This window comes from Pseudochaenichthys georgianus, unplaced genomic scaffold (assembly GCF_902827115.2).
Source record: "Pseudochaenichthys georgianus unplaced genomic scaffold, fPseGeo1.2 scaffold_560_arrow_ctg1, whole genome shotgun sequence".
In the NCBI taxonomy this organism is placed as follows: Eukaryota; Metazoa; Chordata; class Actinopteri; order Perciformes; family Channichthyidae; genus Pseudochaenichthys; species Pseudochaenichthys georgianus.
Genome location: NW_027263121.1, coordinates 15,001 through 41,352, shown reverse-complemented (window position 1 = coordinate 41,352; position 26,352 = coordinate 15,001). Strand labels below are relative to the sequence as shown.

At 43.7% G+C, this 26,352-nt stretch overlaps 1 long non-coding RNA gene across 1 annotated transcript in view; it reads left to right on the top strand.

Annotated features, from left to right (window-relative positions):
• Positions 1-16,178: 16,178 nt before the first annotated feature.
• Positions 16,179-26,352, top strand: part of LOC117443240 (uncharacterized) — an 18,483-nt gene continuing 8,309 nt past the window's right edge. The window contains exon 1 of the long non-coding RNA XR_004551640.1: positions 16,179-16,290. This is a non-coding gene — a long non-coding RNA (uncharacterized lncRNA). The remainder of the gene's footprint in view (positions 16,291-26,352) is intronic.

Here is a 26,352-nt window from a genome sequence, read left to right as displayed (position 1 = left end):
CACACACACACACACACACACACACGCACACGCACTCACACTACCTGCATGTGTGTGTATCCTGAGTGAACTTCACAAATGGCCGAGTCTCCTTTCGTTATGCTTTGAGGCTGAAACAGTGTGAAAGATGACGCTAATGAAGACAAAGCGCGTTGTAGAAACCACAGAAGAAGAAAAAGTCATTTGTAATTATTTCCAAAAGTTGTAAGAAACGACAAAGGGATTATTGAGGCTGTCACTGTACGAGAACTGAAAGCCTCTCCAGTGTAAAATTAATTATATTTTCTATTTGTCGGCAGGCTTGAGCACACTGCCAGCATGAAACCAATTTGATTTATAAAAAACGTGCTGACCCACTTCTAACGCCGCTGTGTAAAGGCTAAAATCAAATGTAAACCGTCATGTTTAATGCGAGCTCAGCAGCAGGGTGGAATCAAAGAGCTGGAAACTGATTCCACTGCAGTTATTTATAATTCAACAGAGAACCTCTAAATGCTCGTTTAATCCTCTGTTTTCAAACGGTGCTTATTGTATCGCTATTGTTAAAGTGCTGACCCAGGTTATCAGGACTATTATTATATTATTATGCAGTGGCAGGGAAGTGAAATCCACAGATTTACAGAGCTGGAAAAAGTATTCAGATCTTCTAAAAAGTAAAAGTAGTAATACTAGAGTGTAAACATAGTCCTGCATTTTAATGTTTTTCTATTAAAAATATTTATATAAACAATAAGTTTAAGTAAGAATGTTGAATAAAAAGATAAAATCAAAAAGATTATACAAACAACAAGTAAAGGGGAAAATGTGCAATACAAACAATACTAAAAATACTTATATTAACAAAAGAACTGATTGAAATCTGCAAAAACTATTAAATCAAATATACATATTTATATGAACATAAGAAGTTAAAGGGAAAAATGTGCACTAAAAATGTAAAATACAAAAATATATATTGACAACAAGTAAAATAAAAAAGGGAAGTTAACAAAATGAAAATACAAAAAACAATATATATAAACAAGAAGTGAAAGTTAAAATGCCCATTAAAAATATATATACAATTATAACTATTAATGCAAACAAAGGAATTAAAAGAAACATTCATATTGTACTGCAATATGTATTATAAATTATAAACTTCACACAGTGTTGAATATCTGATTTCCATGTCTGCGGTTGTTTACCTCCTCTGGCCGGTTCAGCTCCCTCTCACTGTGGAGGGTCTCAGTGTGACGGGGTCTGCCTCGGGGATCCAACCATCGCCTGTTGAGCCAGCTCCCTCAGGGTGGTCGGTTTGAGTCCCTGCCCAGACACACAGCCCAGCAGCCAGAAACTGGAGGGACTCAGTATGCATGTGAGCACACATCGCTCTGCAGAACCATGTCTGCAGAACCACGCTGTGTCCAAACAGCCCACTGGGTTAGGCACAGTGGCTTCGTTTGGAATAAAATATAATACAATATGTATATAAATATAGGAAGTGGAAGTAAGAAGGTGCGATAAAAACATAAAATACAATATTTATCAGACAGTGTAGTTGAATACTCGATGCTGATTGGCCGATTTTGGACATCCTGCGTTCTGCTTTTTTAGGCAAGCAGACAGTTACTTAAGATATAAAACCGTTGCTTATGATATCAGTCCGTTGCTAAGGATATCAGACCGTTGCTAAGGATGTCAGTATGTTGCTAAATATATTAGACCATTGCTAAAAATATGAGACCGTTGCTAAGGATATCAGACTATTGCTAAGGATATCAAACTGTTGCTAAGGATATCAGACTGTTGCTAAAGATATCGGGCCGTTTCTAAGGATATCAGACTGTTGCCAAAGACATCAGACCGTTGCTAAGGATATCAGACGGTTGCTAAGAATATCAGACTGTTGCTAAGGATATCATACCGTTGCTAAGGATATCAGACTGTTGCTAAGGATGTCAGACTGTTGCTAAAGATATCGGGCCGTTGCTAAGGATATCAGACCGTTGCAAAAAATATCAGATTGTTGCTAAGGATATCAGACCCTTGCTAAAGATATCAGATTGTTGCTAAGGATATCAGACCCTTGCTAAAGATATCAGACTGTTGTTAAGGATATCAGACTGTTGCTAAAGATATCAGACTGTTGCTAAGGATATCAGAATGTTGTTAAAGATATCAGATTGTTGCTAAGGATATCAGACTGTTGCTAAAGTTATCAGACTGTTGCTAAGGATATCAGACCGTTGCTAAAGATATCAGATTGTTGTTAAGGATATCAGACCCTTGCTAAAGATATCAGACTGTTGCTAAGGATATCAGACTGTTGCTAAGGATATCAGACCATTGCGGCATCACAACACACGATTGAAATATACAATATATAATATCACAAATGGGCATGTTGCAGCCAGACCACAAATTAAATGACTAAGTACACATTTACACACAAAAAAGACAAAAAGCAGCCATAGCAACACAGTTTAAAACAGTATAGGCAGAAATGGGTTTAATGCATTTAAATTTAGCACAGTAAATCCCTACATATACCAACGTGAATGGACTATTTGTGCAACACAATTAAATTCTAGAGCACAGCAAAGACTAATACACATTTACAGTAATAGTAGTAACAGTTTTTATTTCGAGTAATTTTTGTTGGCTGGATCTAAAAGAAAAAGGTATGCCTCGACTAAGTAATTAAAATACTGCGGTGATAGCGGCACACAGGCAGTTGGTCAATCCATAAGCCCCCCCCCTCTCAATCAACTTCCTCCTGACTGCTTTTCTGTTGTGTTTTGTTTCTTTTTGGTTCTGTCTTTGTTTTTTTTGTCTACCCTCCCTCCCAAATGTAAAGCGTCTTTGGGTTCAGAAAAGCGCTATATAAAATTGATATATTATTATAATATGTTCATAATTAGGCTCTTACTTGCTGTTAGCCGGTCCTAATTACATTTTGACAACCTATCTTCAAAAGTGAAGTGTAGAACAGCCTCTGCACCACCTGCTACTCTTTGATTATGAAACTCATGTACCGCCTTCCCGACACAGAGAGGACCCTATGATGTTCTTTAAGACGAAAAAATCCTCCACTCCTGATGCATTGTGGGAGCTCAGCGTGTGTATATCACTCCCAGTTTAGCTCCAGTAACTCAACATAAGCCAGTATTGTTTTTGGTGTAAGGAGAGAAGTAGTTGCTTGATTTATAGGGACGGAGTTTGTGACTTTGGGGGCGACGTCATTAAACTTGACTTGTTTCAACTGCAGGGTGAAGTGATGCAATAGGACTTAAACTCCCCTCACACACACACACCCACACACACACACACACACTTTCTCTACTTTACATACATACAATTTGCTGCAGAAAACACTTCGCGCTGCCAGATATGCAGCACACTGAGCCGAGGTATGAAAACCGCAGTATGTCTCTCTGCTTTAATGGATGTTTAAAGTGAACTTTGACGTTGCTTTTTTAAAGATCGCCCGCCATCCATTGTGCAGTAAAGCTTTTAAAGGGAAACTCGCAAACAAAGCTGGCAGGGACATTTGTTCCCAAATGTTATTCATTCAAGAAACGTTGCCAGCAAACAGCCCGAGTCCAAAAGCATTTCTCCTGTTCGCACGTTCCACTATCCGCGAGGTTCAGTCTATCTCCTACGTGCTCCGACTCTCATTAAACTTCACCGTTGCCAAACCCTAAAGACCAACGGTCCAATCGGGTGGTGGCATGCCATCAGTTTGGAGCAACATTGCTAGTTTCCCTCCAGTGTGGCTGATGAGTAAAATCTGCTCCATCTGAACAGACGATCCAACGGCCTCTGGCTGTTTGGTCCTCAGATAGATCCCAATTCAGTGTTTTCGGAGCAGCAGGATGTCCTCTTTCTCTCTTTATTCAAAGTGAGACTGGGGTTGGATTTAATTAAACTATCCCTCTTTTAATTTTCTCAAACATTGTGCCAACATTTTGCAGCAGAAATGTTAAGGTAATGCCTTGTGTGGTCATGTTAGCTACGCAAATGGCCCCAGAGATGGGAGTATTGGTCTGTTGGTCGCCGACTTTGGACAAAATTGGTATTTCCCAATGTGACGGGGCTCTATTTGTCCGTCCGAAAACACTGGCCTAGTCGGTTGGGTGAGCTCCAAAACTTTATTTTCAGCAGCAATAAAATAACGAACCAGCACAACTTAAACAAACAACTCCAAATCAGACCGTCCATCACTCACGGAGAGTAAACGTGTTCAGCTGTTGCCTTCTCTGCAACATTCCCCCGAGTCCCCCTTCCAGGGCCAACCCCGTCCCGTATTACCCCGTAGCCCCTCCCACCAGGCTTACCGTCAACAGGTGACAACAATTAAACTCCAAACCACATTTCAACATAAAAATCCGCCCCATAATTAACAAACACAAAAATAAATAAGAAATTGCGTGTGTGTGTGTGTGTGTGTGTGTGTGTGTGTGTGTGTGTGTGTGTGTGTGTGTGTGTGTGTGTGTGTGTGTGTGTGTGTGTGTGTGTGTGTGTGTGTGTGTGTGTGTGTGTGTGTGTGTGTGTGTGTGTGTGTGTGTGTGTGTGTGTGTGTGTGTGTCAGCTGTCAGTGGCGGAGTCAGTCACTCATGTGATCCGCTCCGTCACACCCAACAAATATTGGACGGATTTCCAGGAAGTTTAATACAGACGTTCGTGAACCCCAGTGGAGGAATCCCATTGAACCCCAGTGGAGGAATCCCAGTGGAGGAATCCCACTGAACCCCGGTGGAGGAATCCCATTGAACCCCAGTGGAGGAATCCCAGTGGAGGAATCCCACTGAACCCCCGGTGGAGGAATCCCACTGAACCCCGGTGGAGGAATCCCATTGAACCCCAGTGGAGGAATCCCAGTGGAGGAATCCCACTGAACCCCGGTGGAGGAATCCCACTGAACCCCAGTGGAGGAATCCCACTGAACCCCGGTGGAGGAATCCCATTGAACCCCAGTGGAGGAATCCCAGTGGAGGAATCCCAGTGGAGGAATCCCACTGAACCCCAGTGGAGGAATCCCACTGAACCCCGGTGGAGGAATCCCAGTGGAGGAATCCCACTGAACCCCAGTGGAGGAATCCCAGTGGAGGAATCCCATTGAACCCCAGTGGAGGAATCCCAGTGGAGGAATCCCAGTGGAGGAATCCCACTGAACCCCGGTGGAGGAATCCCAGTGGAGGAATCCCACTGAACCCCAGTGGAGGAATCCCAGTGGAGGAATCCCACTGAACCCCGGTGGAGGAATCCCAGTGGAGGAATCCCACTGAATCCCAGTGGAGGAATCCCAGTGGAGGAATCCCAGTGGAGGAATCCCACTGAATTTGGTTGTCGCCTGACTTTTCCTCTGCCGTTGTCATGAGGTTGAAATTGTTCAAATCTGTACGGTTGGTCCACCACTTGGAAAGTAAATATCTCAACACCTTTTGGATCAATGGCAGTAAAAGGAATTGTAAAGATATTCATGATCCGCAGAGGATCCTACTGACTTTGGCGACTTTTCCTCTGGAGCCACCATGAGGTTGAGATTGTTGTTTATTTGTGAAATAATGAGGTAAAAACGTGTATTAATGACCAAATTACTGGGTAACGAATTCCCATTCCCATCAGCCTCGGGTGTCTGGGTGTAGAGCTGATTGCATTGTGGGATTGTTAGCAGAAAGTTGTGTAAATGCCAAAGTCTAGTTTCACAAAGAATTCAGAGACACAGAAAATTGTCAATATATTTCACTATATTCTAAATAAAAGTTGTTTGACATCTTCTTTGTCTAAGAAAGCTCGACAAGTCTCTGAAACCTCGAAATAGTTCAATCTTATAAATACCTTAGATTTTGGATTGACAGTAATCTGCCATTCTCAGAACATCTCTCCAACATGCAGACCAAGGTAAAAGCTAGACTCCGCCTTCCATATAGGGATCGCTCCTCGTTCACTGCATCTGCTAAACTCTCTCTGGTCCAGATGACCGTCCTTCCTCTGTTCGACTACGGCGACACCATCTACCGCTCGGCGTGTAAAGGAGCTCTCGATCATTCAGACGTTCTGTATCACTCCGCCATCCGCTTCGCCACCAACGCCCCCTACAGGACAACACCGTGACCTGTACTCTCTGGCTAACTGGCCCTCTCTTGAGACCAGACGCAACTTCCACTGGCCTCACCCCCTTCTACCTCGCACAATTACTGCAACTCCGCACACCCCCGACGCACAACACCCGGTCAGCTACAAGCATCCTGCTAAAGATCCCCAAAGCCCATGCATCCTTTGGCCGCTCCGCCTTCCAGTTTGCAGATAGCTGGAATGTCTTTCAAAAAACGTTGAAAATGAAAACCTTCGTCTCCCCCCGCACCTTCAATGTCACTATTATTGACACCCTGGTGCACACGTGCAGCTGCTGTGCCTGATGCTGGTTGTAATGACTGATTGAACCACAGCAATATTGTTTTAGAGCAGGGGTCTCAAACTCAAGGCCCGGGGGCCAAATCTGGCCCGGGACTTCATTTTATGTGGCCCCGCAAGAGCTTGCAAACAATATAATACGGTTACATGCCGCATTACAGAAGCAGGTTGCCCATAAACTACATGTCCCACAATGCATCATATTTTGTGACATGCGCACTGAAGAGACTTGCAATTATTTGCCCTGGACTTCTGCTTTCAGGTAGTTAATTACTAAATTATTATCCTATCCAATAATGTAATATAAAATACAATATTTTATATATATATTATACATTTATATAGTTACAAACCGGCCCTTTGAGTGCAACCTTTATGCGAATGTGGCCCGCTATGAAATTGAGTTTGACACCCCTGTTTAGAGTTTGTATATGTTTAACTGCTTTGCCTGTCATCGTTGCTCGATGTGTTTGAGTCCTGGGTTCTGGAGTGCCCGGAGTCCAATCAGGAAGCCTGTGCCTTCTGTCAGGCCATCATTGGAAATAAGAATTTGTTCTTAATTGATTTTCCTGGATAAATAACGGTTCTACTACTACTACTCTGAGAACTTGAGTTTCGGACCCTTGATTCTTCAAACACGTCATCAGAATTCGTCTACAGGAGTTTATAAATCTTTCACGGATAAATAATTGGCAGAAAGAACTCATCATGTCTTCATTTCCTGTGTTCCCAGTGGTTTGGTGACCTGGTGACTCCGGTGTGGTGGGAGGACGTCTGGCTGAAGGAAGGCTTCGCTCATTACTTCGAGTACGTCGGCACAGACTTCCTCTTCCCAAAGTGGAACATGGTGAGTGGAATATATTTTATTCATTTATAACAAGGTTCTGACACACTTATTTTGTTCCAACCAAGCGCATCCCTGTTGGCTTTCGGCCCCTCCAACGCACCTTATTATTATTGAGTTTATTTATTCGTATCAGATCTTTTATTCAAGACAGATTGAGTTTCAGTTCAGCGTGTCGAGGGGCATCAGGTATGCTGAAGTTGTCGCTCATGAAATGTAATTGTTCTGACTTCTGATGGCTGCAGGTGAGCCATCGTTTCATATCGAGGCTGCAGACGGTCAGACATGAATTTATTCTAAGAGTAAAACATTTAGAAGTCTCCAGACGCCAAACACAACACCGGTAGAAAAGCTGATTTAAAAGTACTTTTTTGGCCCGAGATATTTCCTCTGAGATAAACCCAGACGAGGGATATTCAATTCGACATGTTCTCAAGGAGAGCGTCTCTGCGGACAGGAGTTATTGTGTCTGGGTGTAAAACAATCCCCAAATGGAAAGTGTTGACAGAGAGGTCTGAGGGATTATCCGGAGGAACTGGGACACTTTTCGTGGACGCTGTGAGAAACTTAAACAAAACCCCATTGTTCTCGGGGGATGACGGAATCAAACTGAGCGTGTCTGCTTTGTTAGATACCACCGCAGGGGAGAGACTATATGTTTTCCAGACCCTTTTTAAAAACAAATGTATTCGATGTTTTTCTGTCAACAAATCCCATGAAATCACCAGCAATGTGTTCTGTCTCTCAAAAGTGACTTCCTGTCTCACGTTTTAACCTGTTAAGCTGGCAGGAAACAGTGTCTGAGGGCATGTTCATTTAATAAACTATGGATGCTTTATATCCATGTAACGGGAAGAAACTCATCGAACTGATAATTTTTTTCTTTTTAAAAAAAAAACCCACAATGCTAACGCTGAGCCTCTGAATTAGCAACGAGCTAACATATTTACTGCACCGAAACTCACTCATAAACCTTATTATTTATCCATTCTGCACATCCAAACCCATCGATCGATCGTGAGCGGACACAGAATCGATGGGTACATACATTATCACTCTATGATACGAACTCGCGACTTTATAACAAAAACAGACATCAAAACATGTGGCGCTAGGTAGCTAAAAACGCTAACATGGCTTACCTGTGTCGTAGTCTGGTCAAAAGGGGTCTTCAATGGCATTAAAACGATAAAAAACGCTGCTGAAGTTAATCCATAGTTTAATCCAATGTATCTGTGTCCCTTTGAAATTATTCTTGATAATCCATAAGCAATAAACCTGCATTTCCGTTTCCAGATGTCAGAGCGAGAGATTGCTTCACTCTCATGCAAAACTATGTGCGCGAAGCCCCCACCTTTTTGTTTTACCATGTGTGTTTGTGGGGAAATCCCCCTTCAATTATATTGGCTCTAACGGTCAGAAAGAGATGTCAATCACCAACATCGACAAATGGGGGCCAGAGAAATGGAAAATCCACCCGAATGACCCCAGAAGTGTTTTTTTTTGCTAAATCTCTCTAAAAAGGTCAAATATCACTTGTTTTGCATCCATCTTGATACAGGGTACTTATTATATGTTGTACTTTGGATTCCTACAGCTTTTAGTCTCCTAACCCATCATCCAAGGTTAGTTTTCACCAGTGGCGTAGTGGGGATTTTTTTACTGGGACGCTATTTTAATCAGGTCATCCCAAACAATGCCACACAAGTGCGCACGCGCAGACAGGTCCACAGAAACTACCGGTATGCTTAGTCCTACTTTAGTTACAGTATTGCAAGCAAGCAGACGGCGCTGCTTCTCTCCTCTCTCTCCACTTTCAAAATCTATTTAAAATTCATAACAAACAAACAAAATTCCCAAAGTTGTCCTGAAATTAATTTATTAAATAATCAAAACCAAAAATATAGCCTACTTATGCAAACAAACCTTGAATCTGGACTTGAAATTATTCTGATTAGGCCTAGCCTATATTGCAAATAAGCAGACAGCGCTGCTTCACACATACACACACACGCACACACGCACGCACGCACCACACACACACACACACACACACACACACACACACACACACACACACACACACACACACACCACACACACCTTGCGTTTTGAAATGGATGAACAAACTTTGCAGCCCAGTTTCCCAGCTTTGTAGTCTATCCACGGGTAGCCTATGCCTCTTGTTTCCTCCGCCACATCTCCTCCGTCCATACCTCTGGGAAAGGTGAGCTTGAGCTAGCTAGGGGAACGTTGCTATAGCTAACGTTAACGTCAGTGCTAGCATTATCCACGTCTTTAGGCGGCTCTTCTGATGATGTAGTACTAGTAGCAGCTTCACTTGTAGCTTCGGTGCTGCTAGCCTCTTTCTTCTTGTGAATTATATTATTTTTAGAAAAGAAGTCAAGTAAAACATGTTTGCCTGCCATTATAGAGCTTTTTCGTTAGCGTTCTTGAGGGAAAGAGCTGCCGCAAAACCGGCGGGCAGCTCGCTGCAGCGGGGTCACGAGCGTGATGACGAATCATCATTTTTTAAGGAAATCGTTTTTATTTTTTATTATAATTACTGTGAAATGTATTATGTTTTTGTCATTATTACAACAAATACACACTTACAACTGATAAGACTGGCAATAGACTATTCAAAAAAAGATCATGCTCTAAATAAGTGGGGGTACGGTACCCCCGCGTCCAACGCCCACTCCACCGCTGGTTTTCACTATAAGTCCAAAATATGTTTTGGACGGACACTATACTTTACAGTTTTTTACTGTGTTCAATCGGAACTTTCTTTAAAATAAAAAACATCTATATTGATTCTGACTTGTCTACATCCAACTCACAGGTTTATCGTTACTTTGAGAAAAAGATTATTAATGTAACCCTTTTAGAAGATATGGTCATGTGTTCCGGGAATGTCCTGTTCGAGCCTGAGACCTGAAATCAGGCTCGGGGCTGAACAGGTCGAAGCTCCTTGGGTGCTGATCTTAATCTTTAAAGGGGCCCTATTCTACTTTTTAGTGTTCTCGGTTTTATATCCCAGATACAGATCCGCCTGCTCGTTCCTGCAGGCGTCCTCTCCCTCTTTGTTGTTTCGACACAACATCACTTTTATACAGTGTGTGTGTTTTGAGATGAAAGTTAAAACAGGCTTTTGAAGAGGAGGAAGTCCTGAACTCTTCCTCCTTCTCACGGAGCAATACTGATTTCTGCAGACGACCCTCCGGCTGTGTTGGCTGAGTGAGTCAGCGCAAAATGAAATGAAATTAGAAGAAGAATTGTTCCTCGAATTTGCTCAAAGAGTCCTCTGAGAAACACACACACACACACACACACACACACACACACACACACACACACACACACACGCCGCCTGTTTCAGAGCGACACGGCGTGTTTAGAGCCAGTCAGAGCGTTCTGCACCGCCGGACGCTTTAATAGAAACAAAGTGTTTCTCAGTAACCCGCAGATAGTCGGCTCTGTTTCCGATAAAGCCATTTATTTATAATGCAGGGTTTTATTTAAAACGAGCCTCCGTCTGCAGTGAGTCGCAGCGCTGCGGGGGGGGGGGGGGGGGGGGGGGCTACCGGAGGACATTAAAATATAATGTGACGAGAAAGAAAATAGTTCCTGTTTTACTGCCGTCCATCTGGTGGCGTTGCAGCGGCTCTGACGGGTCATTTCGGCATTATTTAAACAATCGTTTGGTGCAAACCATTCGCAAGCTGATTGAGTAGGTGAGAATGTGCGGACTCGCCTTTCTAATCAATAAGATACAGAAAACTCGAGAATGAAAACAGTCTATATATTTATATTAGGTTCAGGTTATTTATTTGTAAGTAAACCCTGCTCAACCAAATCTCACAATATTTAAAAAACATTTTAAGAAGGAAAACACCAGGACAAACATGGACATTCAAAATTCACAATTAAATAAATAAAAAATAGGCATCTGTGTGATAGCTGCTGGGATACAACTGTTTTTGATATAAGAAATTAATCTTAAATAACAAAAATGAAATAAAACAAAGATATGTAATTGTAAAAAATCGAAATAAATTAAATATATTCACATGGTCAAGAAAAAAATCCCCAAAAAGATTAAATACAATTAAACACGATCAATCCTGAGAGAATTAAATGATATTTATTTTACATTCTGACATTTTAAGGGTAAATAATAATAATTAAAATAATGCTTATATCATGATTTCATGCAACTCAAGCAGAAATTCTGCATAATGACTTTTTTCATTTCTATTTAGTTCATGCTTTCACTTCCTTTTTTATCACAAGTTGTCCTCGAGATATAAGTACTTTTTAAACATGATATCTGTGTGTTAGTGCCGTGTGCAGAGCGGTCAGAGGTGGCGTCCTCCAACCGATAAGTGATGGAAACAAATAGACTCGCCTCCAGGGATCAGAACGTATGAGATATTCATGATTTAAAGAAGAGAGCCGAGGACGGTCGATATGTATCTGCCCTCGCCTCACACACTCTAAAGCCGTCCTGCTCTTTACAAAGTGTGTGTGCATGTTTAACCCTTCACACACAGGTCAGCTCTCGGGTGTGTGTCATGTCACAGATCAAAGAAAATATTATGACATGTTCTGACGGCGGAAAGATATCCAGACGGCAGGAGCTGCACGTTGTTTCCCCCATTGCACTCTTTCCTTTTGGTTGTTTGATAAAACGTGGCACCAAATGTTTTAGGACGTTACTGAGCCTTAAGTGAATATATATCAATATATCGTATTTTTCATAGTTTTTCTGCAATTTATTATGAGTTTGTGACACGTAAACAGTCGCCTGCGTGTTCTTAAAACGTATATATATTAGGGATGGGAACGATTAATCGATTATTCGAATATTCGAAATTATTCAGGTATTCGAATAATTATTCATGTATTCGAATATGAGTTATGAATAATTGTATTTAAAAAAAAAAATTTATTGAAAGAAATTAGGCCAAAAAATAAAAAAATTTTTTGGGATATGTACATTTCGGTTAACCGGTTAACCGTTTTTTGGGGGGTCGAATATTCGAATATACATTTGCTTTCAAATTCCCATCCCTAATATATATACATCCTGGCTCTGCAGGGCAACAGTTAAATACAATCTGCATTTAAATGATTTGTGTTTGAACGTGCTTATTGGAGATGACTCGACACTTCAGGCTCTCTCAATGAACAACTCAATCCGTCAGATAAACGCTTTGCTCTGAATTAAATCCTTTCCGGGCCGTCAGGAGCGGGTCTGACTAATTCCTGGATGTTTTTCTTGGACTGATCCCCCTCAAAGGATTTGGGCGAAACACAGCGTGCAGTAAAGCTTTAAAGGGAAAACTCGCAAACAAAGCTGGCAGGGACATTTGTTCCCAAATGTTATCATTCAAGAAACGTTGCCAGCAACAGCCCGAGTCCAAAAGCATTCTCCTGTTCGCACGTCCACTATCCGCGAGGTTCAGTCTATCTCCTACGTGCTCCGACTCTCATTAAACTTCACCGTTGCCAAACCCTAAAGACCAACGGTCCAATCGGGTGGTGGCATGCCATCAGTTTGGAGCAACATTGCTAGTTTCCCTCCAGTGTGGCTGATGAGAAAATCTGCTCCATCTGAACAGACGATCCAACGGCCTCTGGCTGTTTGGTCCTCAGATAGACCCAATTCAGTGTTTTCGGAGCAGCAGGATGTCCTCTTTCTCTCTTTATTCAAAGTGAGACTGGGGTTGGATTTAATTAACTATCCCTCTTTTAATTTTCTCAAACATTGTGCCAACATTTTGCAGCAGAAATGTTAAGGTAATGCCTTGTGTGGTCATGTTAGCTACGCAAATGGCCCCAGAGATGGAGTATTGGTCTGTTGGTCGCCGACTTTGGACAAAATTGGTATTTCCCAATGTGACGGGGCTCTATTTGTCCGTCCGAAAACACTGGCCTAGTCGGTTGGGTGAGCTCCAAAACTTTATTTTCAGCAGCATAAAATAACGAACCAGCACAACTTAAACAGAATAAATAAATGTCCAAATCAGACGTCCATCACTCCCGGAGAGTAAACGTGTCCAGCTGTTGCCTTCTGTGCAACATTCCCCGAGTTCCCCTCCAGGGCCAACCCGTCCCGTATTACCCCGTAGCCCCTCCCACCCGGCTCACCGTCAACAGGTGGCAACAATTACACTCCAACCCACATTTCAATATAACAATCCGCCCCATAATTAACAAACACAAAAATAATAAGAAATTGCGTGTGTGTGGGGTGTGTGTGTGTGTGTGTGTGTGTTGTGTGTGTGTGTGTGGTGTGTGTGTGTGTGTGTTGTGTGTGTGTGTGTGTGTGTGTGTGTGTGTGTGTGTGTGTGTGTGTGTGTGTGTGTGTGTGTGTGTGTGTCAGCTGTCAGTGGCGGAGTCAGTCACTCATGTGATCCGCTCCGTCACACCCAACAAATATTGGACGGATTTCCAGGAAGTTTAATACAGACGTTCGTGAACCCCAGTGGAGGAATCCCATTGAACCCCAGTGGAGGAATCCCAGTGGAGGAATCCCACTGAACCCCGGTGGAGGAATCCCATTGAACCCCAGTGGAGGAATCCCAGTGGAGGAATCCCACTGAACCCCGGTGGAGGAATCCCACTGAACCCCGGTGGAGGAATCCCATTGAACCCCAGTGGAGGAATCCCAGTGGAGGAATCCCACTGAACCCCGGTGGAGGAATCCCACTGAACCCCAGTGGAGGAATCCCACTGAACCCCGGTGGAGGAATCCCATTGAACCCCAGTGGAGGAATCCCAGTGGAGGAATCCCAGTGGAGGAATCCCACTGAACCCCAGTGGAGGAATCCCACTGAACCCCGGTGGAGGAATCCCAGTGGGAGGAATCCCACGGAACCCCAGTGGAGGAATCCCAGTGGAGGAATCCCATTGAACCCCAGTGGAGGAATCCCAGTGGAGGAATCCCAGTGGAGGAATCCCACTGAACCCCGGTGGAGGAATCCCAGTGGAGGAATCCCACTGAACCCCAGTGGGAGGAATCCCACTGAACCCCGGTGGAGGAATCCCAGTGGAGGAATCCCACTGAATCCCAGTGGAGGAATCCCAGTGGAGGAATCCCAGTGAGGAATCCCACTGAATTTGGTTGTCGCCTGACTTTTCCTCTGCCGTTGTCATGAGGTTGAAATTGTTCAAATCTGTACGGTTGGTCCACCACTTGGAAAGTAAATATCTCAACACCTTTTGGATCAATGGCAGTAAAAGGAATTGTAAAGATATTCATGATCCGCAGAGGATCCTACTGACTTTGGCGACTTTTCCTCTGGAGCCACCATGAGGTTGAGATTGTTGTTTATTTGTGAAATAATGAGGTAAAAACGTGTATTAATGACCAAATTACTGGGTAACGAATTCCCATTCCCATCAGCCTCGGGTGTCTGGGTGTAGAGCTGATTGCATTGTGGGATTGTTAGCAGAAAGTTGTGTAAATGCCAAAGTCTAGTTTCACAAAGAATTCAGAGACACAGAAAATTGTCAATATATTTCACTATATTCTAAATAAAAGTTGTTTGACATCTTCTTTGTCTAAGAAAGCTCGACAAGTCTCTGAAACCTCGAAATAGTTCAATCTTATAAATACCTTAGATTTTGGATTGACAGTAATCTGCCATTCTCAGAACATCTCTCCAACATGCAGACCAAGGTAAAAGCTAGACTCTGCCTTCCATATAGGGATCGCTCCTCGTTCACTGCATCTGCTAAACTCTCTCTGGTCCAGATGACCGTCCTTCCTCTGTTCGACTACGGCGACACCATCTACCGCTCGGCGTGTAAAGGAGCTCTCGATCATTCAGACGTTCTGTATCACTCCGCCATCCGCTTCGCCACCAACGCCCCCTACAGGACAACACCGTGACCTGTACTCTCTGGCTAACTGGCCCTCTCTTGAGACCAGACGCAACTTCCACTGCCTCACCCCCTTCTACCTCGCACAATTACTGCAACTCCGCACACCCCCGACGCACAACACCCGGTCAGCTACAAGCATCCTGCTAAAGATCCCCAAAGCCCATGCATCCTTTGGCCGCTCCGCCTTCCAGTTTGCAGATAGCTGGAATGTCTTTCAAAAAACGTTGAAAATGAAAACCTTCGTCTCCCCCGCACCTTCAATGTCACTATTATTGACACCCTGGTACACACGTGCAGCTGCTGTGCCTGATGCTGGTTGTAATGACTGATTGAACCACAGCAATATTGTTTTAGAGCAGGGGTCTCAAACTCAAGGCCCGGGGGCCAAATCTGGCCCGGGACTTCATTTATGTGGCCCCGCAAGAGCTTGCAAACAATATAATACGGTTACATGCCGCATTACAGAAGCAGGTTGCCCATAAACTACATGTCCCACAATGCATCATATTTTGTGACATGCGCACTGAAGAGACTTGCAATTATTTGCCCTGGACTTCTGCTTTCAGGTAGTTAATTACTAAATTATTATCCTATCCAATAATGTAATATAAAATACAATATTTTATATATATATTATACATTTATATAGTTACAACCGGCCCTTTGAGTGCAACCTTTATGCGAATGTGGCCCGCTATGAAATTGAGTTTGACACCCCTGTTTTAGAGTTTGTATATGTTTAACTGCTTTGCCTGTCATCGTTGCTCGATGTGTTTGAGTCCTGGGTTCTGGAGTGCCCGGAGTCCAATCAGGAAGCCTGTGCCTTCTGTCAGGCCATCATTGGAAATAAGAATTTGTTCTTAATTGATTTTCCTGGATAAATAACGGTTCTACTACTACTACTCTGAGAACTTGAGTTTCGGACCCTTGATTCTTCAAACACGTCATCAGAATTCGTCTACAGGAGTTTATAAATCTTTCACGGATAAATAATTGGCAGAAAGAACTCATCATGTCTTCATTTCCTGTGTTCCCAGTGGTTTGGTGACCTGGTGACTCCGGTGTGGTGGGAGGACGTCTGGCTGAAGGAAGGCTTCGCTCATTACTTCGAGTACGTCGGCACAGACTTCCTCTTCCCAAAGTGGAACATGGTGAGTGGAATATATTTTATTCATTTATAACAAGGTTCTCACACACTTATTTTGTTCCAACCAAGCGCATCCCTGTTGGCTTTCGGCCCCTCCAACGCACCTTATTATTATTGAGTTTATTTATTCGTATCAGGTCTTTTATTCAAGACAGATTGAGTTTCAGTTCAGCGTGTCGAGGGGCATCAGGTATGCTGAAGTTGTCGCTCATGAAATGTAATTGTTCTGACTTCTGATGGCTGCAGGTGAGCCATCGTTTCATATCGAGGCTGCAGACGGTCAGACATGAATTTATTCTAAGAGTAAAACATTTAGAAGTCTCCAGACGCCAAACACAACACCGGTAGAAAAGCTGATTTAAAAAGTACTTTTTTGGCCCGAGATATTTCCTCTGAGATAAACCCAGACGAGGGATATTCAATTCGACATGTTCTCAAGGAGAGCGTCTCTGCGGACAGGAGTTATTGTGTCTGGGTGTAAAACAATCCCCAAATGGAAAGTGTTGACAGAGAGGTCTGAGGATTATCCGGAGGAACTGGGACACTTTTCGTGGACGCTGTGAGAAACTTAAACAAAACCCCATTGTTCTCGGGGGATGACGGAATCAAACTGAGCGTGTCTGCTTTGTTAGATACCACCGCAGGGGAGAGACTATATGTTTTCCAGACCCTTTTTAAAAACAAATGTATTCGATGTTTTTTCTGTCAACAAATCCCATGAAATCACCAGCAATGTGTTCTGTCTCTCAAAAGTGACTTCCTGTCTCACGTTTTAACCTGTTAAGCTGGCAGGAAACAGTGTCTGAGGGCATGTTCATTTAATAAACTATGGATGCTTTATATCCATGTAACGGGAAGAAACTCATCGAACTGATAATTTTTTTCTTTTTAAAAAAAAAACCCACAATGCTAACGCTGAGCCTCTGAATTAGCAACGAGCTAACATATTTACTGCACCGAAACTCACTCATAAAACCTTATTATTTATCCATTCTGCACATCCAACCCATCGATCTGATCGTGAGCGGACACAGAATCGATGGGTACATACATTATCACTCTATGATACGAACTCGCGACTTTATAAACAAAAACAGACATCAAAACATGTGGCGCTAGGTAGCTAAAAACGCTAACATGGCTTACCTGTGTCGTAGTCTGGTCAAAAGGGGTCTTCAATGGCATTAAAACGATAAAAAACGCTGCTGAAGTTAATCCATAGGTTAATCCAAGGTGTCTGTGTCCCTTTGAAATGATTTCTGATAATCCATAAGCAATAAACCTGCTTTTCAGTTTCCAGATGTCAGAGCGAGAGATAGCTTCACTCTCATGCAAAACTATGTGCGTGAAGCCCCCACCTTTTTGTTTTACCATGTGTGTGTGTGGGGAAATTCCCCTTCGATTCTATTGGCTCTAACGGTCAGAAAGAGGTGTCAATCACCAACATCGACAAATGGGGGCCAGAGAAATGGAAAATCCACCCGAATGACCCCAGAAGTGTTTTTTTTGCTAAATCTCTCTAAAAAGGTCAAATATCACTTGTTTTGCATCCATCTTGATACAGGGTACTTATTATATGTTGTACTTTGGATTCCTACAGCTTTTAGTCTCCTAACCCATCATCCAAGGTTAGTTTTCACCAGTGGCGTAGTGGGGATTTTTTTACTGGGACGCTATTTTAATCAGGTCATCCCAAACAATGCCACACAAGTGCGCACGCGCAGACAGGTCCACAGAAACTACCGGTATGCTTAGTCCTACTTTAGTTACAGTATTGCAAGCAAGCAGACGGCGCTGCTTCTCTCTCTCTCTCCACTTTCAAAATCTATTTAAAATTCATAACAAACAAACAAAATTCCCAAAGTTATCCTGAAATTAATTTATTAAATAATCAAAACCAAAAATATAGCCTACTTATGCAAACAACCTTGAATCTGGACTTGAAATTATTCTGATTAGGCCTAGCCTATATTGCAAATAAGCAGACAGCGCTGCTTCACACATACACACACACGCACACACACGCACGCACGCACCACCACACACACACACACACACACACACACACACACACACACACACACACACACACACACACACACACACACACCTTGCGTTTTGAAATGGATGAACAAACTTTGCAGCCCAGTTTCCCAGCTTTGTAGTCTATCCACGGGTAGCCTATGCCTCTTGTTTCCTCCGCCACATCTCCTCCGTCCATACCTCTGGGAAAGGTGAGCTTGAGCTAGCTAGGGGAACGTTGCTATAGCTAACGTTAACGTCAGTGCTAGCATTATCCACGTCTTTAGGCGGCTCTTCTGATGATGTAGTACTAGTAGCAGCTTCACTTGTAGCTTCGGTGCTGCTAGCCTCTTTCTTCTTGTGAATTATATTATTTTTAGAAAAGAAGTCAAGTAAAACATGTTTGCCTGCCATTATAGAGCTTTTTCGTTAGCGTTCTTGAGGGAAAGAGCTGCCGCAAAACCGGCGGGCAGCTCGCTGCAGCGGGGTCACGAGCGTGATGACGAATCATCATTTTTTAAGGAAATCGTTTTTATTTTTTATTATAATTACTGTGAAATGTATTATGTTTTTGTCATTATTACAACAAATACACACTTACAACTGATAAGACTGGCAATAGACTATTCAAAAAAAGATCATGCTCTAAATAAGTGGGGGTACGGTACCCCCGCGTCCAACGCCCACTCCACCGCTGGTTTTCACTATAAGTCCAAAATATGTTTTGGACGGACACTATACTTTACAGTTTTTTACTGTGTTCAATCGGAACTTTCTTTAAAATAAAAAACATCTATATTGATTCTGACTTGTCTACATCCAACTCACAGGTTTATCGTTACTTTGAGAAAAAGATTATTAATGTAACCCTTTTAGAAGATATGGTCATGTGTTCCGGGAATGTCCTGTTCGAGCCTGAGACCTGAAATCAGGCTCGGGGCTGAACAGGTCGAAGCTCCTTGGGTGCTGATCTTAATCTTTAAAGGGGCCCTATTCTACTTTTTAGTGTTCTCGGTTTTATATCCCAGATACAGATCCGCCTGCTCGTTCCTGCAGGCGTCCTCTCCCTCTTTGTTGTTTCGACACAACATCACTTTTATACAGTGTGTGTGTTTTTGAGATGAAAGTTAAAACAGGCTTTTGAAGAGGAGGAAGTCCTGAACTCTTCCTCCTTCTCACGGAGCAATATCTGATTTCTGCAGACGACCCTCCGGCTGTGTTGGCTGAGTGAGTCAGCGCAAAATGAAATGAAATTAGAAGAAGAATTGTTCCTCGAATTTGCTCAAAGAGTCCTCTGAGAAACACACACACACACACTCACACACACACACACACACACACACACACACACACACACACACGCCGCCTGTTTCAGAGCGACACGGCGTGTTTAGAGCCAGTCAGAGCGTTCTGCACCGCCGGACGCTTTAATAGAAACAAAGTGTTTCTCAGTAACCCGCAGATAGTCGGCTCTGTTTCCGATAAAGCCATTTATTTATAATGCAGGGTTTTATTTAAAACGAGCCTCCGTCTGCAGTGAGTCGCAGCGCTGCGGGGGGGGGGGGGGGGGGGGGGGGGGGGGGGCTACCGGAGGACATTAAAATATAATGTGACGAGAAAGAAAATAGTTCCTGTTTTACTGCCGTCCATCTGGTGGCGTTGCAGCGGCTCTGACGGGTCATTTCGGCATTATTTAAACAATCGTTTGGTGCAAACCATTCGGAAGCTGATTGAGTAGGTGAGAATGTGCGGACTCGCCTTTCTAATCAATAAGATACAGAAAACTCGAGAATGAAAACAGTCTATATATTTATATTAGGTTCAGGTTATTTATTTGTAAGTAAACCCTGCTCAACCAAATCTCACAATATTTAAAAAACATTTTAAGAAGGAAAACACCAGGACAAACATGGACATTCAAAATTCACAATTAAATAAATAAAAAATAGGCATCTGTGTGATAGCTGCTGGGATACAACTGTTTTTGATATAAGAAATTAATCTTAAATAACAAAAATGAAATAAAACAAAGATATGTAATTGTAAAAAAATCGAAATAAATTAAATATATTCACATGGTCAAGAAAAAAATCCCCAAAAAGATTAAATACAATTAAACACGATCAATCCTGAGAGAATTAAATGATATTTATTTTACATTCTGACATTTTAAGGGTAAATAATAATAATTAAAATAATGCTTATATCATGATTTCATGCAACTCAAGCAGAAATTCTGCATAATGACTTTTTTCATTTCTATTTAGTTCATGCTTTCACTTCCTTTTTTATCACAAGTTGTCCTCGAGATATAAGTACTTTTTAAACATGATATCTGTGTGTTAGTGCCGTGTGCAGAGCGGTCAGAGGTGGCGTCCTCCAACCGATAAGTGATGGAAACAAATAGACTCGCCTCCAGGGATCAGAACGTATGAGATATTCATGATTTAAAGAAGAGAGCCGAGGACGGTCGATATGTATCTGCCCTCGCCTCACACACTCTAAAGCCGTCCTGCTCTTTACAAAGTGTGTGTGCATGTTTAACCCTTCACACACAGGTCAGCTCTCGGGTGTGTGTCATGTCACAGATCAAAGAAAATATTATGACATGTTCTGACGGCGGAAAGATATCCAGACGGCAGGAGCTGCACGTTGTTTCCCCCATTGCACTCTTTCCTTTTGGTTGTTTGATAAAACGTGGCACCAAATGTTTTAGGACGTTACTGAGCCTTAAGTGAATATATATCAATATATCGTATTTTTCATAGTTTTTCTGCAATTTATTATGAGTTTGTGACACGTAAACAGTCGCCTGCGTGTTCTTAAAACGTATATATATTAGGGATGGGAACGATTAATCGATTATTCGAATATTCGAAATTATTCAGGTATTCGAATAATTATTCATGTATTCGAATATGAGTTATGAATAATTGTATTTAAAAAAAAAAATTTATTGAAAGAAAATTAGGCCAAAAAATAAAAAAATTTTTTTGGGATATGTACATTTCGGTTAACCGGTTAACCGTTTTTTGGGGGGTCGAATATTCGAATATACATTTGCTTTCAAATTCCCATCCCTAATATATATACATCCTGGCTCTGCAGGGCAACAGTTAAATACAATCTGCATTTAAATGATTTGTGTTTGAACGTGCTTATTGGAGATGACTCGACACTTCAGGCTCTCTCAATGAACAACTCAATCCGTCAGATAAACGCTTTGCTCTGAATTAAATCCTTTCCGGGCCGTCAGGAGCGGGTCTGACTAATTCCTGGATGTTTTTCTTGGACTGATCCCCCTCAAAGGATTTGGGCGAAACACAGCGCTGCTTTCATTAGAGCCACACACACACACACACACACACACACACACACACACACACACACACACACACACACACACACACACACACACACACACACACACACACACACACACACACACACACACACACACACACACACAACATGACGGACGGACGGACGGACACCTTGCGTTTTGAAGACTGATACATCCGAAATGGATGAACAAACTTTGCAGCCCAGTTTCCCAGCGTTGCAGTCTATCCACGGGTATGCCTCTTGTTTCCTCAGACAGACACAGACACACACACACACACACACACACACACACACACACACACACACACACACACACACACACACACACACACACACACACACACACACACACACACAGGTAAACAGACATTAAAACACACACTCAAGTAATTAGTGAAATGGCACATTTGCACGAAAGAGAGGACGATGAGACTGAATGAGACATCGGCTCTAATTAACAGACACTTTAAGTCACCTGGCGACGGGGGGGGGGGGGGGGGGCCCCATCTGCTGCTAGGAGCCAGATGGACCCGCATGTGGAGGACAGCTAATGGGCCAACAGTCGGTGTAAACACACACACACACACACACACACACACACACACACACACACACACACACACACACACACACACACAGATGGAGAGCCGGGGCAGCAGATGTTGAACTTTTGAAATGCCTCCTCTCCTCCTCTCCTCCTCTCCTCCTCTTCTCCGCCCCCCTCGTTTATTTTATTTATTTCCGTGTCATTAAAGCTCCTCAGGATGACGGACAGCTCTCTCTCACTTTCACACCGATGCTATCATCAGAGCTGTAGTGGCACAGATACTGCTGAGTCATGCTTCGTCTCCAAAGAGAACCGGGTCGTACAACACATATAACATGACACGGCAGATATGTGCGGTGTACTCATGGATGAACTGTGGGGAAACATGTATATAAGACTGATATCATAATATAGAAGTGGCTCGTATGCTAACCAGATGCATCTCAGTGATTGGCTGAAGGAAAGACATCGATAGGAAATAGTCAACTTTTTCCAGATTTGGGAACTCAAAGGATCTGAAACGGGAATATTTTGACCGCATATTTGTTTTAAACGACTTATTCCTGGATCCTTTTGGTGCAAGACTTCAAAGGTATGGAGCGCTGACCCAGACATGCAGAGTCATGTGTGTTAAGCCACTGCATGTTCCCAGTATGTTATCAAACCCTTACTTAAAGGTGGGGTAGGTACGTTTCAGAAACCGGCTCGAGATACACTTTGTGTTATATTCCATGGAATGCTCTTAACATCCCGATCGCAATGAATATCTGAAGTGCTTTGACAAAAAATCCATACAATTTTTTTCATCTGTGGAAGCCGTGATACTGTGAAAAGTACAACCTACCTGCCTGTCAGTCTTCCATCGGGGCACACACTTATCTCGTGCCCTCATTGGTCATGTGCGCGTTCGTGTGTGTTGGGGGAGGGGCTCTATAGTTCGTGTGTGTTGGGGGAGGGGCTCTATAGTTCGTGTGTGTTGGGGGAGGGGCTCTATAGTTCGTGTGTGTTGGGGGAGGGGCTCTATAGTTCGTGTGTGTTGGGGGAGGGGCTCTGTGAGGAAGTGGCAGATTTTCTCCGGTTGTGTATTTTCAAATTCTAGCCACTCGAGCCGGTTTCTCAAACGTACCTACCCCACCTTTAACGTTATACTTGAATTACTCTGACAACATCTCTTATATCGGGCTTTTCCAGCTAATCCTGGAAGTCAAAATCACCTTTTATTCAACACAAGCCGCCTCATGGCTTTCACTCAGACACTTCACCAGGGAACGCTTCCCCACCCAGAGAGTACGCCCTGTGGGATGTCACCAGGGAACGCTTCCCCACCCAGAGAGTACGCCCTGTGGGATGTCACCAGGGAACGCTTCCCCACCCAGAGAGTACGCCCTGTGGGATGTCACCAGGGAACGCTTCCCCACCCAGAGAGTACGCCCTGTGGGATGTCACCAGGGTGCATGAACAGATACTTGGATCCCATCAGAGATAAACACGTCTGTATTCGGAGGCAAGGCTTAAAGATGCTTTTCTTCGTGCTAAGTGCAGGGCTTCTCGATAAAAGCTGTGTCAACAAACATAACCTCTTATTTCTAAATACTCAGTTCGCTGAGTTCCCAACAACAAGTCTTATTTATTTTCTAAGAAAGTCTCGCCTTCAATTCAAAGTGTTCTTGCCTGCATGCTTGCATGGCGTGACGGGAGCGTGTGGAGCGTCTGCGGTCGCTTTGTGTTCCAGGAGAAGCTGAGCATCTGCTTTAAGAGCAGCTGGTAAACACGTGAATAGAGCCGACCTTCACCGGCACAGCGCTCGTTGACTTGTGTGTCTATATACGCCGGGATCCGGAGTCATGGATGATCCTGCGGTCCTGTGTCCTGGATCGCGAGCGCTGGATCTTGAGTCGTGGCTGTGGTCCTGGATCATAGGTCCTGGATGGATATCCTCGTGGATTCATCTTCCTATTATACACACATGCATTTCCAAACATTTGGACGACCTATGTTGCAAATGTATTATCTTTTCAATTTACACACGGCATCTATTGCACGTCTGTCCGTCCTGGGAGAGGGATCCCTCCTCTGTTGCTCTCCCTGAGGTTTCTCCCATGTTCCCTTTAAACTGTGGGTTTTCTTTGGAAGTTTTTCCTTGTACGATGTGAGGGTCTAAGGACAGAGGGTCTGAGGACAGAGGGTCTAAGGACAGAGGGTGTCGTATTGTCATACTGATATTCTGTACACACTGTGAAGACCACTGAGACAAATGTAACATTTGTGATATTGGGCTATAAATAAACATTGATTGATTGATTGATTGATTGTGAGGGGGGAACCACACAGTCACCTTTCTTATGTAGAGTTTATTTTATAAAGCACAGTCTGGGGAAGGGAGTGAGCACTCTCACAGGTAGGTGGAGGGGAAGGGAGTGAGCACTCTCACAGGTAGGTGGAGGGGAAGGGAGTGAGCACTCTCACAGGTAGGTGGAGGGGAAGGGAGTGAGCACTCTCACAGGTAGGTGGAGGGGAAGGGAGTGAGCACTCTCACAGGTAGGTGGAGGGGAAGGGAGTGAGCACTCTCACAGGTAGGTGGAGGGGAAGGGAGTGAGCACTTTTTGGCGAGGTGGGGGAACCCGGTCTCCACAGACATCCAAAAGTGTGCAAGTGACTGCCAGACGCCGTCTCCTCTCTCACTTGAGGTGACTTCACTAAAAATCGATCCAAGTTGCCGCTCGCATGAAGTTAGCTGAAGTTAACTAGCTAGATTTCACTGTTTCTCGTTATTTTGTTCTCCCGCTGCGCCTCCCCGGAAGCTCTCTGGCGCCCCCCCCCCCCCCCTGGGAGGCACCCCCCCCGGGAGGCACCCCCCCCCTGAGAGGCGCTCCCCCCTCACACTTTGAAAACCGCTGAAATAGAGGAAAAAGTAAGGAAAGGATACAACGAGGAAACGGTTATGGACACAATTTTGGGAATATATTTGATGAAGACTCGAAACAAGATTACAATAAATAAAGATGAACCCGTTTAATTACACGTCTCTGTTTACTGAACCAGCTGCTCCGCTAAAGGACACTTTGTTGACCAACTTTGCTTTCCAAAGATAATTAAATATTGAACTAAAGTCTGAGCTGGAAGAAAACAGTTTCCTGTAGAAGTAGAATTGCTCGTTTCACAGTTTTATTATTATTATGCTGCTGCGTTAATTGTAATTTTGTGGCAGAACAATTTCCTTGGGGATGAATAAAGTCCCGTCTCGTCTCATCTCGTCTTTCCCGCTCTGCGCTCCATTGTTCTTCACAATCAGTCGTAGTACTTTTGAAAGACCGTTGATCGCCTCGTTGCAGAACTCCGGGGTCACCGTCGTCTCCCAAAAGGTCTTAATCGCCCTGACGAGCTCCAGTTTCGTCCGTGGCTTCACTTCCTTTCTGATAAAGCCTTTCATCGAGTGCCAGACGGGCTTCAGAGGCTTCAGATCCGGCGATTCTGGAGGAGTTCTGACCCAGTTGATTCCTTCAGACTCGATGCAGTTCTTGGCGCCGGTATGCCTCGGATCGTTGTCCTGGAAGAAGCGGTGATCCGGTCCGAAATGTGTCCTGATGTACGGTGCGGCGCTCTGTTTGATGATGGTCGTCTCAAAGTACTCCGAGTCCATGTTCCCCTCAAAGGTCACCATCGGACCGCCGCCTCGTCTGGAAATCATCCCCCAGGCGCGGATCTTAACGGGCTGTTTGGGCTTTCGCCGGGTCAGAAGAAGGTCGTCTCTTTTGAAGTGAAATGTGGGTTTGCGCTCGAGAGTTAGCATCGTTACGTCTGTGAAGAGAACGTCATGCCACGTCTCTCCGGACTGGATCCAGTGGAGAGCTTGGCTCAGCCTCGCTCTCCTGTTGAGCTCTTTTGTTACCGGGTAGATTACGTTTTTGCCAAATTTCCATCCGAGGTCCCTGCGGGCGCGGCGGACGCTCGTCACGCTCAGATGAACGCCAAAATCTGCTTCGATTTTCTGCCGCAACGTTTCAGCCTTTATCTTTTCGCTGCCTTTTGTCACATCGTCGATGGCGGTCAGGATGTCGCTGTTGAAAGACGAAAGACACACATTAGGAACGGAAGTCTTTCCGGATGTTTCATTGATTTTGAAGCATTTCCAAGAAACTGTTTTACTAAAAG